We start from the raw sequence: 16,540 nt of genomic DNA on the forward strand, positions 1-16,540 counted from the left end.
CTCACAGAATCTATCCTTACAAATAACGTGTTAGGTTCCTCCAACACAATCTCTGGGTATGTTCTGTCCTACTGGCAGGATTTGGTGGTGCCGTATTGATGTGCCAGGCAGAAGGGATTAACCTTCAGGGTCTCTGCAACAGTCCACACAAAATGTCACGTTGAATCAGGTGAAACACAGGCAAGAGTATTCCAATACCAGTTACAGCCCTTCCTCTGTTTACGAATCAGTGTTTCTTCCAGTGGACAGACTTGAAAGAAATGGTGAAATTTTCAAGTGCCACACAATTTAACCAGGGGAGAAGACCAAGAGTCACTTCATATTACTTTCACTGACTAAACCAACCAATTCTTTAAGAAACAGCTACCAGACTGTGCCTGCAATAAACAGTGGGTAAACAAGTACCAGGTAAAGGTCGACTGGATCTCATCCTTGTCCAGTACGAAACCGGCTGAAGCGATCAAACCTGAGGCTTGTCCTCACACTGAGGATGACTCCCTGTGGTGCTGCCAATCTGCTAAATGATTCAAAATCACAACCGCACCTGGCGCCAACAATCATTCCACAGTCAAAGTCACTCAGATCACATTCCTTCTCCATTCTGATGTTTGTGTTGAGCAACAAATTAACCTCTTAACCATGTCTGCACGTTTTTATACATTGAGTTGGTGGCACATGATTGGCTGATTAGATATTTGCAAGAACGAGCGGGTGTACAGGTGCACTTACTACAGTGGCCATTGAGAGTATACACAATACACAGTATTGATTTATTAAGACTCGTTTCACAGAATCTTCCAAATATGCAGATCATATCATCGAGGGCAGCAGGTGTGTGAGAATACTTCCACCTGCAAATTCTTCCTACAAACTACCCATTATCCTACGTTACACTTGTATCATTGTATCTTTATCACTGTCAGGGATAGTTGCTGAAGCTTTCTGTTCAATAGTATTGTGGGAGTATATTCACCAGAAAGACTGTACCAGTTCAAGAAAATGACTCAAGACTATATAGGAATTGGACTGCCTCAAAACGAACTAAGAAAGGGCTGGAGGTTCATATGTCGGGGCGGAAGGCAGATTGATGTTTACATAGGATGGTAGTTAGCAGATTAATTGGCAAATGGAGTTCAACCTAGATAAGTGTGAGGTGGTTCATTTTGGTAGGTCAAGTGTGATGGCAGAATATAGTATTAATGGTAAGACTCTTGGCAGTGTGGACAATCAGAGAGATCTTGGGGTCCGAGTCCATAGGACGCTCAAAGCAGCTGCGCAGGTTGACTCTGTAGTTAAGAAGGCATACAATGTATTGGCCTTCATTAATCGTGGAACTGAGTTTGAGAGCCAAGAGGTAATATAGGACACTGGTCAGACCCCATTTGGAGTACTGTGCTCAATTCTGGTCGCCTCACTACAGGAAGGATGTGGAAGCCATAGAAAGGGTGCAGAGGAGATTTACAAGGATGTTGCCTGGATTGGGGAGCATGCCTTAAGAGAATAGGTTGGGTGAATTCGGCCTTTTCTCCTTGGAGCGACGGAGGATGAGAGGTGACCTGACAGAGGTGTACAAGATAATGAGAGGCATTGATCGTGTGGATAGTCAGAAGCTTTTCCCCAGGGCTGAAATGGCTAGCATGAGAGAGCATAGTTTTAAGGTTCTTGGAAGTAGGTACAGAGAAGATGTCGGGGTAAGTTTTTTACGCAGAGAGTAGTGAGTGCGTGGAATGGGCTGCCAGCGGCAGTGGTGGAGGCGGAAACGATAGGGTCTTTTAAGAGACTCCTGGATGGCTACATGGAGCTTAGAAAAATGGAGGGCTATGGGTAAAGCCTGGGTAGTTCTAAGGTAAGGACATGTTCGGCCAAAGGGTCTGTATTGTGCTGTAGGTTTTCTATGTTTCTAAAGAATTTATATTTCCCTTTAAATTGCTATTCTAGAAAATCTCTTCTGATGCTTCTTCAATGCATTGATTTTCTTGAAAAAAGACCAAAACTGTTCTCAATGCCTGAAGTGTGATCTTATTGTTAATATTCAAATTTAACAATAATAATGTAAGGTTAAAATAATTTGTTTCAGCAATATGGTGTGTGCACATTAGTTTGCATTTAAGATGGATTTTAATTTATAAACTTTTTATTTTCTTTTTGTCTTTTTCGCTATACTCTACTTCTCTGTTTCATGCAGATGGTCCCTTAGAACCCAGTTTCTCTCTGTTGTCCCTTCGTTATTGATCTTTAAGTTACAGACAATTATGTAGAAATTGTTACTTTCCTCTCTTCCTTTCCTTCAATTTCCATCTGTTCATTCCTCCCTCCAGTTTGCATCAAGCCTCTTCACATAGATATTAATGTATTATTGTTAAATGCATCAGTTTTGAGTTTAAGAAATAGGAATTCACATCCAATGTTAAAATTCCTCCAGCACTATTCTATTTACCGTTGAATTTATATGTATAGCTGTTAATGCCGGTGATCATCAACCTGCACTGCACTATAACCCCATCCATCCAATTGCTTTCTATATTCACTGGTACAACAAGTTGGATTACTTGATTTATTCGGTATCCTCTTCCTTCCGTCTTTACTGTTATTATTTTTCTCTTCATTTGTCTTTTCATGTTTACTTTCAGGGTTCTTTGTGACAACAGAGACAATTCATCTACTCAGTACTTAGGACCGATTAGACATAAAGGTGGGAAGATGTGCCTGGAGGCTGTGGAAGTGAGCGAGGTCCTCAATGAATACTTCTCTTTGCTATTCACCATTGAGAGGGAACTTGATGACAGTGAGGACAATATGAGTGAGGTTGATGTTCTGGAGCATGTTGATATTAAGGGAGAGGAGGTGTTGGAGTTGTTAAAATACATTAGGACGGATAAGTCCCCGGGGCCTGATGGAATATTCCCCAGGCTGCTCCACGAGGCAAGGGAAGAGATTGCTGAGCCTCTGGCTAGGATCTCTATGTCCTCGTTGTCTACGGGAATGGTACTAGAGGATTGGAGGGAGGCGAATGTTGTCCCCTTGTTCAGAAAAGCTAGTAGGGATAGTCCATGTAATTACAGACCACTGAGCCTTACGTCTGTGGTGGGAAAGCTGTTGGAAAAGATTCTTAGAGATAGGATCTATGGGCATTTAAAGAATCATGGTCTGATCAGGGACAGTCAGCATGGCTTTGTGAAGGGCAGATCGTGCCTACCAAGCCTGATAGAGTTCTTTGAGGAGGTGACCAGGCATATAGATGAGGTAGTGCAGTGGATGTGATCTACATGGATTTTAGTAAGGCATTTGACAAGATTCCACACGGTAGGCTTATTCAGAAAGTCAGAAGGCATGGGATTCAGGGAAGTTTGGCCAGGTGGATTCAGAATTGGCTTGCCTGCAGAAGACAGAGGGTCATGGTGGAGGGAGTACATTCAGATTGGAGGGTTGTGACTAGTGGTGTCCCACGAGGATCTGTTCTGGGACCTCTACTTTTTGTGATTTTTATTAACGACCTGGATGGGGGGGTAGAAGGGTGGGTTGGCAAGTTTGCAGACGACACAAAGGTTGGTGGTGTTGTAGCTAGTGTAGAGGATTGTCGAAGATTGCAGAGAGACATTGATAGGATGCAGAAATGGGCTGAGAAGTGGCAGATGGACTTCAACCCAGAGAAGTGTGAGGTGGTACACTTTGGAAGGACAAACTCCAAGGCAGAGTACAAAGTAAATGGCAGGATACTTGGTAGTGAGGAAGAGCAGAGAGATCTGGGGGTACATGTCCACAGATCCCTGAAAGTTGCCTCACAGGTAGATAGGGTAGTTAAGAAAGCTTATGGGGTGTTAGCTTTCATAAGTTGAGGGACAGAGTTTAAGAGACGTGATGTAATGATGCAGCTCTATAAAACTCTAGTTAGGCCACACTTGGAGTACTGTGTCCAGTTCTGGTCACCTCACTATAGGAAGGATGTGGAAGCATTGGAAAGGGTACAGAGGAGATTTACCAGGATGCTGCCTGGTTTAGAGAGTATGGATTATGATCAGAGATTAAGAGAGCTAGGGCTTTACTCTTTGGAGAGAAGGAGGATGAGAGGAGACATGACAGAGGTGTACAAGATATGAAGAGGAATAGACAGAGTGGACAGCCAGTGCCTCTTCCCCAGGGCACCACTGCTCAGTACAAGAGGACATGGCTTTAAGTTAAGGGGAGGGAAGTTCAAGGGGGATATTAGAGGAAGGTTTTTCACTCAGAGAGTGGTTGGTGCGTGGAATGCTCTGCCTGAGTCAGTGGTGGAGGCAGATACACTAGTGAAATTTAAGAGACTACTAGACAGGTATATGGAGGAATTTAAGGTGGAGGGTTATATGGGAGGCAGGGTTTGAGGGTGGGCACAACATTGTGGGCTGAAGGGCCTGTAATGTGCTGTACTGTTCTATGTTCTATGTTTTTATCCATTTCAGTTTAACCTCCACTAAGGTTAGTTTACTCCTGAATTCAGAGTAAGGAGATTAGGGTAATTTGTATAAAGTTATCATTTGTAGGAAGGTAAAGTTATCATTGAACAAGGTATAAGATTGTGATTTCTGGCTATCTTTCAGTGGGAGAAGATGGAATTAAAATGAAGGGGAAAATAGATTAGCAAAGACATAGTTAAAGCACCAAGCTCCAATAAATGAGTAGTAATCTGCAAATTTATGATATTCATCTTTGATTACATTATCACCAGTATTTTATGTGCATGTATAGAGGGTGTTCATTAACTTGGTAATGACTCAGCATTGAAGTCAATTCTGATATAACTCTTAATTATAAAAATTCATGGATAGCTATACAGTGTAATCATTTACCTTGTACCCAAGATCTGAACTGTCCATCAATCAAATGACATAAAGATGACATATTAATGGATTTAAAACTCTAGATTAAGGTGCCCCCCCCCCCCTTTACAACAGATGAATCAATAGCTTGTTTTACAAACCTTGTGCACATCAGTTTTATAGCTTTAGTGGAGGAAATTCTTCAGAGCTGCTTCTGTAGTTGGAAGTGTGGTTTCAATTCCATTTATCGTTTCTAGTTTTATAGTAATAAAAGCTGTAAAACTGAAAACCACGGGAAGAGCTGAAGTTCCTGTTATAATTTATGATGAGCTTTGAGCAGGCAAGGCTGAAGAGGAAGCAGACTGTTGTACTGTTGGTAATGGAAGACTATAAAAATAAAATCCTGGTCTTGTTTGCATAAATCCATTTCCTACTTAGGACCACAAGTGCAGGGAAAGCCAGATCACAGGTCATTTTTGCACCTCCTAGTTTCTGGACGAGGAGATGGTCTGTTTTTGGGAGACGCCATCAAAAACCAGCAGTAAAGCCGGCAATGGGCACCGAGACCAAAATATATCTGCCTGACCCTCTTCAAAACAATTTCGCACTAAACTGACCAAAGAGAAAGCTGCAATCTTTTCAAGACCCATGGAAAATTCCACTGATATGTACTGACAATTAATGAAGGATCCCTTTAATTTCTGTCACCTATATATAAAACACAGCTAAAATCGAAGCCACGGAGAGATTGTGGGATGTTGATGGTTTGTCACCTAAACAGTTTCAGCTGCTGTCTCTGAGCATGTTAAAGATCTCATTTCAAATAGGGGTATTTTAGTTGATTTAGTTATTCCAGCAACAAAATTTCACAATGACCCAGATACTTATTGAGGAAGCCTGACTAATTTAAATTTTTGTTACAGTTCCAGGAAGGAATGAAGTAGACATGTCCTCTATTATTTTCTGACTTCCTTGCTTGGCTTGCTTTCTTTCACATTGGGGGGAGGGGGGGTTGCACAGTACAGAAATTGACCCTAAAACTTGCATTTAGCATAATCAGAATAGGAAGAATATTTAATGTTGGACACCCAGATTCAGTCTTTAATAATGACACATTATATACAGCATTGGACAAATGTTGTTTGTAGCTCCCAACTATATTATAGACCACATCCTGGGTAACAAGGGGTTCACAGAGATATAAGATAGATTGCAAATGTTAGAAATCTGGAGTAAAACAGAGTAACTCAGCAGGTTAGGCAGCACCTATAGAACAGTCAACATTACAGGCCGAGACCCTTCATCAGGATGGGTTCCATCTTTCTCGATGTCCATAAGTTGATTTTGATTATAAGTCGGCAAATACAGAGAGATCACATGATATGGTTATCATAGCTCCATAGTAATGCAATGAATGGTGTCAACACACATAAGACTGATAAAAAAGCAGAATAATTACTAAAAATGAAGAGAGAAAGGAAATTACTTTTGCAGTTGTAGGTCCAAATGTATTCACATGTCAGGCTTTCTTAACCTGAGGACAATCCCTTTATTTCATCAGTGTTGATTGAAATTAGATCTTTCAGGAGTGAACTCAATAAAAATTTTCACCCAGAGATGGTGGTGGAAGTCGAAAGCTCTTAACTGGTTGTAGCTACTTGGATAATTGTTAAAGTTAAATCTTAAATTTTTGTTAAGCAAAAGCATTAGGGGATATTGAACAAACAGGAGTAGCTGATGTTAAGTTATAGATCTATCAGCTAATGCCTCACTGAATGGCAGAACAGGCTTGAATGGCGTACCCTTGGTTCCTATATTTCTAAATTCAATTTTCAAAATAGTCAATGTATATAGAACCAAAATGACCAGGAGTTCTTAAAACATTGCAATAAACATAAATTTGATAGCAGAATACTAATATTTCAGTCTAGTCTATTTTCCCATGGTTTAACTGTTAGATTTGCTACCACACCATGATGAGAATGGTTTTGTCCACCTTCAGGGCATTTTGCTCACAGGCCTTGTGAGGTCTATTTAAATTATCTGGTAAATAAACTGTAGTTACTGAATGCTTACCTAGTTTTGAGCTATGGCTTCATTTGCATCAGGGTGGCAAACTATCAACTTCTACCGCACCAAACTTCATGCCCCAATGCACCTGACCCCACACTGAGACCCAACAAGATCTCTCATACAAAGGCAAATGTGCAGGAGGGAGCTCTTGGAGGAGTACCTGTGTATCAAAAGAGACTTTGTAAACTTTAGATAACTATTGCAGCTACTGCTCCAGAGTGTTAAAATGAAAAGGGAAGTCCAGGATCAGATTTGTGTACTAACAGTCATTTAAGTAAATATTCCGTGCTCTTTAATGGAACAGTCGCTCTGTTGGGACTAATGGAAATTCAGGTCCTTTAACAATACTTTATGGCCTTTATCAGTCCAGTAGTATCAGCTGAATTGTTGTCTCTGACAGCTAGGAATGATGACCAGAACTATAATATCTGGAGCTAACCTAGAAGCAGTTGGAGGCTGTGAAAATAGCTCAATTGGCTTCTATAAAAAGAAGAGGTAGATGTGCCAAGTTTGTACTTTTCTTTGTAATGTTTCTGGTCTTTATTAAAGATCTGAGTGATTACATTGAAACAGAAGACTAAAATAAACATAGTCCTATTGCTGCATTCAACAATACTTCAGTGATAAGTAAAATAATCAGGTTACAAACACACCTTTTAGGAGCCTTAGGAAAAAATATTTTGAGGATAATGGTACTCTTGAAAGGTAATAGTCCTCTCTGATAATCAGTTAATCTGGTTAAATGGTATTTTTGGAATAACTTTTAATTCTAGGTGTAATACTGGAGATTTCTAAAGTGTCTTGCCTTTCTTGAAAATTGATCTATGTACTTTACTTTGCATCAAATATCAAAGATATTTATATAAAGGATTCTATTTTTTGGACAACTCGATTCTTGGCACTTCAATATACTCTCAGAGGCCACTTTATGCGGCAGTTGCAAAAAGCCAATGGGGCCTGTAGGGACTTGCTCTGCCGAGTGGGGGATCGCACAGAGAGTTGGAGACAGTCGGTTGTGGAGCTTAGGCACCAGTTTTAAAAAATGAGCAGATCCCGTCAAGAGCCAGAGATTGCTTGTGTTATTAGTAACTTAGCAAGGGCTAATAAGGTGTAAGCAGAATGGCCATTGTGTGACTGTGCCAGGGTTAGAGAGGGAAGCTTTAGCTCAACAGGGTTCAGCAAGAACAGGCAGATGTTCCAAGTAAGTTTTCTTTTCTATTTCCTTTAGTCTATTACTATGTAGTTAGTGTGTTGAGAATGGATCCAGGGTCACTGGTATGTTCTTTGTGTGAGATGTGGGAACTCTGGGAGACCTCCAGTTTCCCTGGTAATTACATCTGCACAAAGTGCATCGAGTTGCAGCTCCTTAGAGAACGTGTTAAGGAACTGGACAGTAGGTGGAGGACCTTCGGCAGAACGAAGAGGTGATCGATCAGGGTGACTACCTCCCTGTAGCCCCTAGGTTTCAGAAGGCAGATACATGGGTGACTATCAAGAGAGGGAAAGGGAATAGGCAGACAGTGCAGAGTACCCCTGTGGCTGATCCGCTCAATAACAAGTATACCACTTTGGATACTGTTGAGGGGGAATGACCTACCAATGGCAAACTGCAGCGACCAGGTCTCTGGCTCTATGACTCAGAAGGGAAGGGGGAGAAAGAGGAGTGTAGTGGTGATGGGGGATTCTGTAGTTAGAGGAGTGAACAGAACATTCTGTGGGCTTAACGGCATGTTGCCTCCCAGGCCCCAGGATCAGGGATGTCTCTAATTGGGTCCACATCATTCTCAATGAGGAGGGTGAACAGCCAGAAGTCATGGTATGGTATACGTGGGTACCAATGGCACAGGTAGGAAAAAGGATGAGATCCTGGCGAGAGTATATAGGGAGTTGGGTAGAAAGCTGAAAAGCATGACCTCAAGGGTAGTAAGTTCTGGATTGCTGCCTATGCCATGCACCAGTGAGGGTAAGATTTGACCGAGGAATGTGTAGTTGAGGAATTAGCGCAGGGAGAAGAGTTTCATATTTCTGGATCACTGGGATCTCTTCTGGGGATGCAATGACCTGTACAAAAAGGATGGGTTACACCTGAACACGAGGGGGTCCAATATACTTACAGGTAGGCTGGTTTAAGTTAACTTTTCAGGGGGATGGGAACCGGAATGATGGGGCTGAGGACGGAGCAGTTGGGATACGTGTAGATTCAGTGTATTACACTGTTTCCTCTGAGCTGTACGGCTGTGGCTGTGTGGCTGTACAGGAACGGAAATGCCTTTGTTGCCACGCAGCTGGGAGAAAGGCAGCCTGGAAAAAGCTGATGAAACATGAGTGATTTTCTTTGTTGTTCTGTATTTCATTATACCCTTCAATTAATAAATAAGATCAAAAGCATGTGATACTTCAAATTTCATTCTAAGTATTCATAGTATGCATATTACAAAAAACATTTAAGGTGCTGCACAGGTTTCAGGCTGTGTAAAGGTTCCTTGCTCAGAGCAACAATTGGTTTGTGCAGCTGTAAAAAAGGAGTTAGAGGGAACGTTACTGTGCAGTGAGACAGTGAGGAAGGATAGGGCAAAATTGAAGTCAGTGGGATGAGTTGAAGTGTAAGATGGAGGCAAAATTGAAAAGAGTGATGAATGCAGGACTATTTATGATATATTTGAATGTACATAATATATGGAAAAAGGTAGATGATCCTGTAGCACCGTTAGAGTTTGGTGTGTATGATCTTGTGGGCATCATTGAATCGTGGCTGAAAGATGATTATAGCTAGGAGCTTAATGTCCAAGGATACTCATTGTATCAAAAGGACAGGTAAATAGGCGGAGGAGGTGGGGCGTCTCTGTTAGTGAAAAATAAAATCAAATCCTTAGAAAGACTGACACAAGATCGGTAGACATAGAATGGTTGTGGGTAGAGCTAAGAAACTGCAAGAGTAAAAAGACGCTGATGAGAGTTGTATGCAAATAGTTGCCAGAACGTTGGGTACAAATTACAACGGGAGATAGAAAATGCATTTGAAAAGGGCAATGTGATGATAGTCATGGGGGAAATTCAATATGCAGATACATTGGAAAATTCAGGTTCATGTTAGCTTCCAAGAGAGAGTGAATTTATAGAATGCCAATGAGATGACAACTAAAAAGGCCATAAGGAGAGAAAAGATGAAACAGGAAGGTAAGCTTGCCAATAGTATGGAAAACTTTTTTTTGGGTACATTAAGAGGAAAGGAGAGGTGTGAGTGCATATCGGACTGGTGGAAAATAATGCAGGAGAGATAGACAAACTTAAGCATTTTGTGTCAGTCTTCGCTTTGGAAGACACAAACAGTGTGCCAGAAATTTGAGAGTGTCCTGGGGCAGAAGCGAATGTAGTTCTCTTACTAAAGAGAAGGTGCTTGCAAAGCTGAAAAGTCTGAAGATAGGCGAGTCACATGGACCAGATGGACTTCATCCCAGGGTTCCAAAAGAGGTAGCCAAAGAGATTGTGGAGACATCAGTAATGATCTCTCAAGAATCTCTAGTTCTGGAATAGTTATGGAGGATGGGAAAATTGTAAATGTCACTCCACCCTTTAAGAAGGGAGGGAGGCAGAAGAAAGGAAAATATAGACCAGTTAACCTGACTTCAGTGGTTGGGAAGATATTGAAGATCACTATTAACAATGAGGTTTCAGGATACTTGAAGGCACATGATAAAATAGGTTAAAGCCAGCATGGTTTCCTAAGGGACAATATTGCTGACAGATTTATTGGAATTCTTTGAGGAAATAACAGAAATGACAGGCAGAATAGACAAAAGAGAGCCAGTGGATGTTGTTTACTTGGGTTTTCAGAAGACTTTTGACAAGGTGACACATATCAGTCCATGGTATCACAGGAAAGACATTAGCATGGATAGGAGATTGCCTGACTGGCAGGAACAGAGTGGAATAAAAGGACCCTTTTCTAGTTTGCAGCTGGTGGCTTGTAGTATTCTACAGGGGTCAGTATTGGGACCGCTTCTTTCCATGTTATATATTACTGACTCGGATGATGGAACTGACAGCTTTGTGGCCAAGTTTGCAGAAGGGGTGAAGATAGGTGGAGGAGCATGTAGTTAAGAGGAAGTAGGGAGTCTGCAGAAGGGCTTAGGCAGATTAGAAGAATGGCCAAAGATTTAGCATTTGAAAGATATTGTAGGGAAGTCTATGGTCATGCACTTTGGTAGAAGGAATAAAGGCATAGACTATTTTCTATCCAGAGAGAAAGTTCAAAAATCAGAGGTGCATAGGGACTTGGAGGTCCTCGTGCAGGATTCCCTAAAGGTTAACTTGCAGGTTGAGTCGGTGGTAAGGAAAGCAAATGCAATATTAGCAATCATTTCGAGAGGATTGGTCAGCCCTCATTTGGAATATGACGAGCAGTTTTGGGCCCCTTATCTGAGAAAAGATGTGAACACATCTTTTGCAACTATCATACTGAGGGATTTAAACCGCACACAAAAGGTTGTCACCCTCTACCTCGTTGGCATATTATGTATTTTTCACAACTGTGCAATCACATTTCCTTTTCCAGTTTCTGATGTGGGAGGTGTTGGCAATGTGGAGTTTGCGAAGATTTGTCTGCAGATTTTAGAATTGGCTTATTTATACAGGTTTTATTGAAGAAATTATTCATTGGGCAAAAAATTGCTCAGCACGAGAGATTTGCGCACACTGGTCATTACAAATTAGGGGGAACATTGCTGACATTGGAAATGGCCCAGAGGATATCCATGAGAATAATTCCAGTAGTGAAAGAACTAATGTATGTGGAGCGTTTAATGGCCCAGGGCCTGTACTTGCTGGAGTTTAGAACAATGTGGGGGGGGGGGGTTGATGTTCTCCTTGAAACCTATTGAATATTGAAAGGACTAGATAGAGTAGATGTGGAGAGGGTGTTTCCTTTAGTGGGTGAGTCCAGGACCAAAGGGCACAGCGTCGGAATAGAGGAATGTGCATTTGGTACAGAAATGAGGAGGAATTTCTTTAGCCAGAAGGTGGTGAATCTGTGGAATTCATTGTCATAGATGGCTGTGGAGGCCAAGTCTATAGATATATTTAAAGCAGAGATTGATAGGTTCTTGATTAGTCAGGGTGTCAATGGTTACGTAGAGAAGGCAGGAGAATGGGGTTGAGAGGGATAATAAATCAGCCATGTTGGAATAGTAGAGCAGACTCGATGGACTGAATGGCCTAATTCTGCTCCTATGGTTTTATGGTCTTTACTATGTATTATGTACACCTGCTCAATAATGCAAATATCTGGTCATCCATTCATGTGGCAACAACTCACTGCATAAAAGCACATAGACATGGTTCTTGTTCATAGCAAACATCAAAATGGGGAATAAATGTGATGTGACTTTGACCATGGAATAATTATTCATGCCAGACGGTGTGGTTTGAGTGTCTCAGAAACTGCAGATCTGCTGGGATTTTCATACACAACAGTCTCTAGAGTTTACAGAGAATGGTGCAAAGAACAAATAAAAAAATCCAGTGAGCAGCAGTTGTGTGTGTGAAAATGCCTTGTTGATGAGTGAGAATGGCCAGACTGGTTCACACTGACAGGAAGGTGACGGTATCTGAGCATTACAACAGGGGTGTGCAGGAGAGCATCTCTGAACACTCAACACACCGAACCCTGAAGTGGATGGGCTACTGCAACAGAAAACCACAAACACACATTCAATGGCCTCTTTATTAGGTACAGGAGGTACACTGAGTGTAGTATCAGGTTTAAGCTGCCACAATTGATGTGTGCAAGTTTGTGCATTTCCTATTAACAAAGGCTGTTGAATGACATTTCAACATCCAAATTTCGGGTTGGGGAACGGGTACAAAATTTTAGAAAATATCAAAACAAAATCATGATTCTGATTAGATTGAATAGCATAGGGAAAGAAATCTTCAATTTATTTAAAGATTTTAATTCTGAATTAAAGAGTAAAATCTGGGTGAGCAGAAATTTCAAATTAATTCTTGACACCAGGCACTACAATAGGTTGTGAAAGAGTCAGTGGAGAAGTTATGATTTTATATCTCGAGGACAAATTTTCAAGTATGGAGGGCTAATCAGACTTTGCCTGGCCTATACTGATGTGAACATTCTTTGTGATGTTGTAAACCAAAGATTAACATTTGGAGGAGCTGGGATTTCTGCAGAAAGTGCACTGACATGAGAGGGTCCCTGAATACTTTGTGCAGCACCTTTGTAAGTGCCACTTTAAGGCAACAACAATATTGAAATATTACACTAAGTTTCACAATTTAGAAGCGTAAGGCAAGCATGATATGCATGTAGCACCAAACAATCTGCTGGAAGAACTTACCGGGTCAAGCAGAGTGTGTGGGAGGAAAGAAACTTCAATCTTCAGGTCGAAATTGGATCAGGACTGCTCCACAATCCTTTCCTTCCACAGATACTGCTTGACCCACCGAGTTCTTCCACCAGATTGTTTGTTACTCCAGATTTCAGCATCTGCAGTCTCTTGTGTCTCCGTGATATATATATAGTGGACTGCATACAGGGAGAAATACAAAAAGGATTTGCTGGAAGGGAGCACAGGAGAGCAGCGCAGCAACATTCCACATAGGCTGATTGATCTTATTTACGTTCCTACATCCCTGTTTCACCAAATCCTAACCCCATTTAAGTCTGTCAGTGACATGTGCTGTCAATTCTACAGTATGTCCATCCTTAAAACTAGCCTCTGCCTAGTCCTAATTAATTAGTTAAAGTCTGTCCCAAGACGTATAGGTTCCTGCCGGTGATTATGCTGGTTTCTGTGGAAACCGAGAGTATGAGACTCCCCCTCCAGATAGGACACCAGTCTATTGTGAGGTTAACCCCCAGCATTTTTCTGTTAACCATTTTCAGCTGGGTATACTGGAGCAATGTGTGGTTAAGTGCTCAAGGACACAACACGCTGTCCTCAGCTGGGACTCGAACGCATGACCTTCAGATTGCTAGTCCAACACTTTAACCACTTGGCCACATGCCACACTCTGCCTTCTATGGGTAAATCAATTGTGCATCCACACAGCCAAGTTTCCCTGGATCCCATGGCTCCTGAATTTCTCAATGAGAAATTATGCTGTAATGTACTATGTTCTATGTTGAACCACTGCTGGCTGACAAGTCATGGAAAAGGCCATATACCAAATGAGTAATATAAAACAGTCTTCAGAATTTTCAATATCCCCCACTGCAGTTCTAAAACTTGGAGAAGAGGAATTTCAGTTACAAATTCACATTGTGCTAATTATCGTCATTTAAGCTCCTCTCCTCTCCTCCCACCAGTTCCTGCAGCTCATCCTGCTCCATCTCCTCCTCTTCCAGGACAAGAAAAAATAATGTCTCCATTTTGGATACGTTGAAGGAACAAAGCACAGGATAACTGCAGTGCCAGAGGTACAATTACACTGATGCAGTAGCATGGATGGCAGTGATGGTGTAGAAACCACCAAACCAAAGGGAATTCTGTAACCCATAGGTCCCCAGCCTTGGTTAATGGTCAGGGTCCGTGGCAGAAGGATGATTGGGAAGTCCTGCTGTAGGGTTTGAGTCATTGTTAGTGAACATATTTGGCAGATGATGAATGGCATCAGCCAACCAAATGGTTCATGCCCCTCTCCCGGCCTTCAATTGGTGCATTATCTCTTCATTTCTGGTCAGTCACCGTACTTCAGAAGATACCAGTCCCATGCAGGAAGCCTTCTTCCTATTCCATGCTATGTCAAAGAGAAGGAGAGGCAGGAGATAGAGAATGTTTCTCATCTGTGTGCCTTTTTGCAGCTCACCCTCACAAGTTTTATTAAATTTTGAACTCATTTTACAATCGGCTATTAGTGTTCTATCTATTTGTACGGCATTCTGGGATCTCCTGACATCTGTAGCACAGTGGATCTCCTTCCTTGCTTCTCTCTGACTCACTGGCATTTTGGTGCCCTAATGAAGAAACCTGCTGTCTTTCTTTTCATCTCCACTGTGAGCTGGCAGTCATAATGTATTTTGTATTTATGTAGCTGCAATGATAAGTCTGAACAAGAGCTGACACCATTCTGAGATTTGTGTCAGCAAATTCCCTAAATTCAGTGAAATCACTGCAAGATATATTTGAATATATCACCCACAACACATTTTTAAAGTTGCTTTGAGCCAATTTCACTATTTCTTGTCTGTGAACCAATTTGGTGTTAATATTAAATACCTTACTCAAAAAACCTGATTTAACTCTAATTTCACAACTTTTCTCTCTGGGTATGTCTGATGCTCTGTACTTTTATAACAGCTGTACGTCAGATTCCAAGATCCACCTTTCAAGAACCTTAGATCTTGATCTAGGTATTGTCCTAATACTATAATTTTGAAAAATCTCTTCATGTTCCTGAGAAAACTTAGTAAAGTTTATTTAACAATTTTTAAAGTTCCCCTTACTGCCACCAGATGGCGCTATTAACTCTCTAAAGGCGTTGAGTATATTAAAACTACTTTTCATCACCAGAAACAGCAAGAAAGCTTCATCAATTTACTCAACAGAGCACAATTCAACAAGTAACACTATCTGAAGGAAACTAATTTTATCAAGCCACTTGTTTTATCAAGAGCTTGAAGGAGCTGCAGAAGGTTGTAAATCTAATCAGCTTCATCATGGGCACTAACCTACAAAGTACCCAGGACATCTTTAGGGAGCGGTGTCTCAGAAAGGCAGTGTTCATTATTAAGGACCTCCAGCACCCAGGGCATGCACTTTTATCACTGTTACCATCAGGTAGGAGGTACAGAAGCCAGAAGGCACATACTCAGCAATTCAGGACCAGCTTCTTCCCCTCCGCCATCTGATTCCTAAATGGATATTGAAGCTTTGGACACTACCTCACTTTTTTAAAATATGCAATATTTCTGTTTTTGCACATTTTTAAATTATCTATTCAATATATGTAATTGCTTTACTTGTTTATTTATTATTATGTTTTATTATATTTATTTTTTTCTCTCTCTGCTAGCTAGACAGACAGACATACTTTATTGATCCCGAGGGAAATTGGGTTTCATTACAGCCGCACCAAGAATAGTGAAGAAATATAGCAATATAAAACCATAAATAATTAAATAATAATAAGTTAATCATGCCAAGTGGAAATAAGTCCAGGACCAGCCTATTGGCTCAGGGTGTCTGCATTGAACTGCTGCTGCTAAGTTAACAAATTTCATGTCACATGCCGGTGATAATAAACCCGATTCTGTTTTTGAGGTATTTAGGTATTGCCTCAATTTCAAATTGGCATAACTGCGAACAATATAATTTTCTGAAGTTTCTAACTAATGCATTTAATTTTCTTTAATTAGAATATCATTTCATTCCATTTTTAGACAATTTTACATTCCAGTCATCAATCTAATACAAAGGCCTGTGTTATATAAACAAACTGAGCTACTCCAGAATCTGCATTGTATCACAATTTCCAAAACGGCATATCATTTTTTTGACTTTTCCAAAGGCTGCCACAGAAGTTTGTTTTTTAATTCATCTAGAAATTAATAGGCCTTTTCTGAAAGATCTTAAGGAATGGACTGGAACATTGAAGGGTAGAAGTTGCAACTGGTTGGTGAAAGAAGATTGCTCTGGTATTTGGATTGGTGCAAGAGT

This window comes from Hypanus sabinus, chromosome 12 (assembly GCF_030144855.1).
Source record: "Hypanus sabinus isolate sHypSab1 chromosome 12, sHypSab1.hap1, whole genome shotgun sequence".
NCBI classification, from domain to species: Eukaryota; Metazoa; Chordata; class Chondrichthyes; order Myliobatiformes; family Dasyatidae; genus Hypanus; species Hypanus sabinus.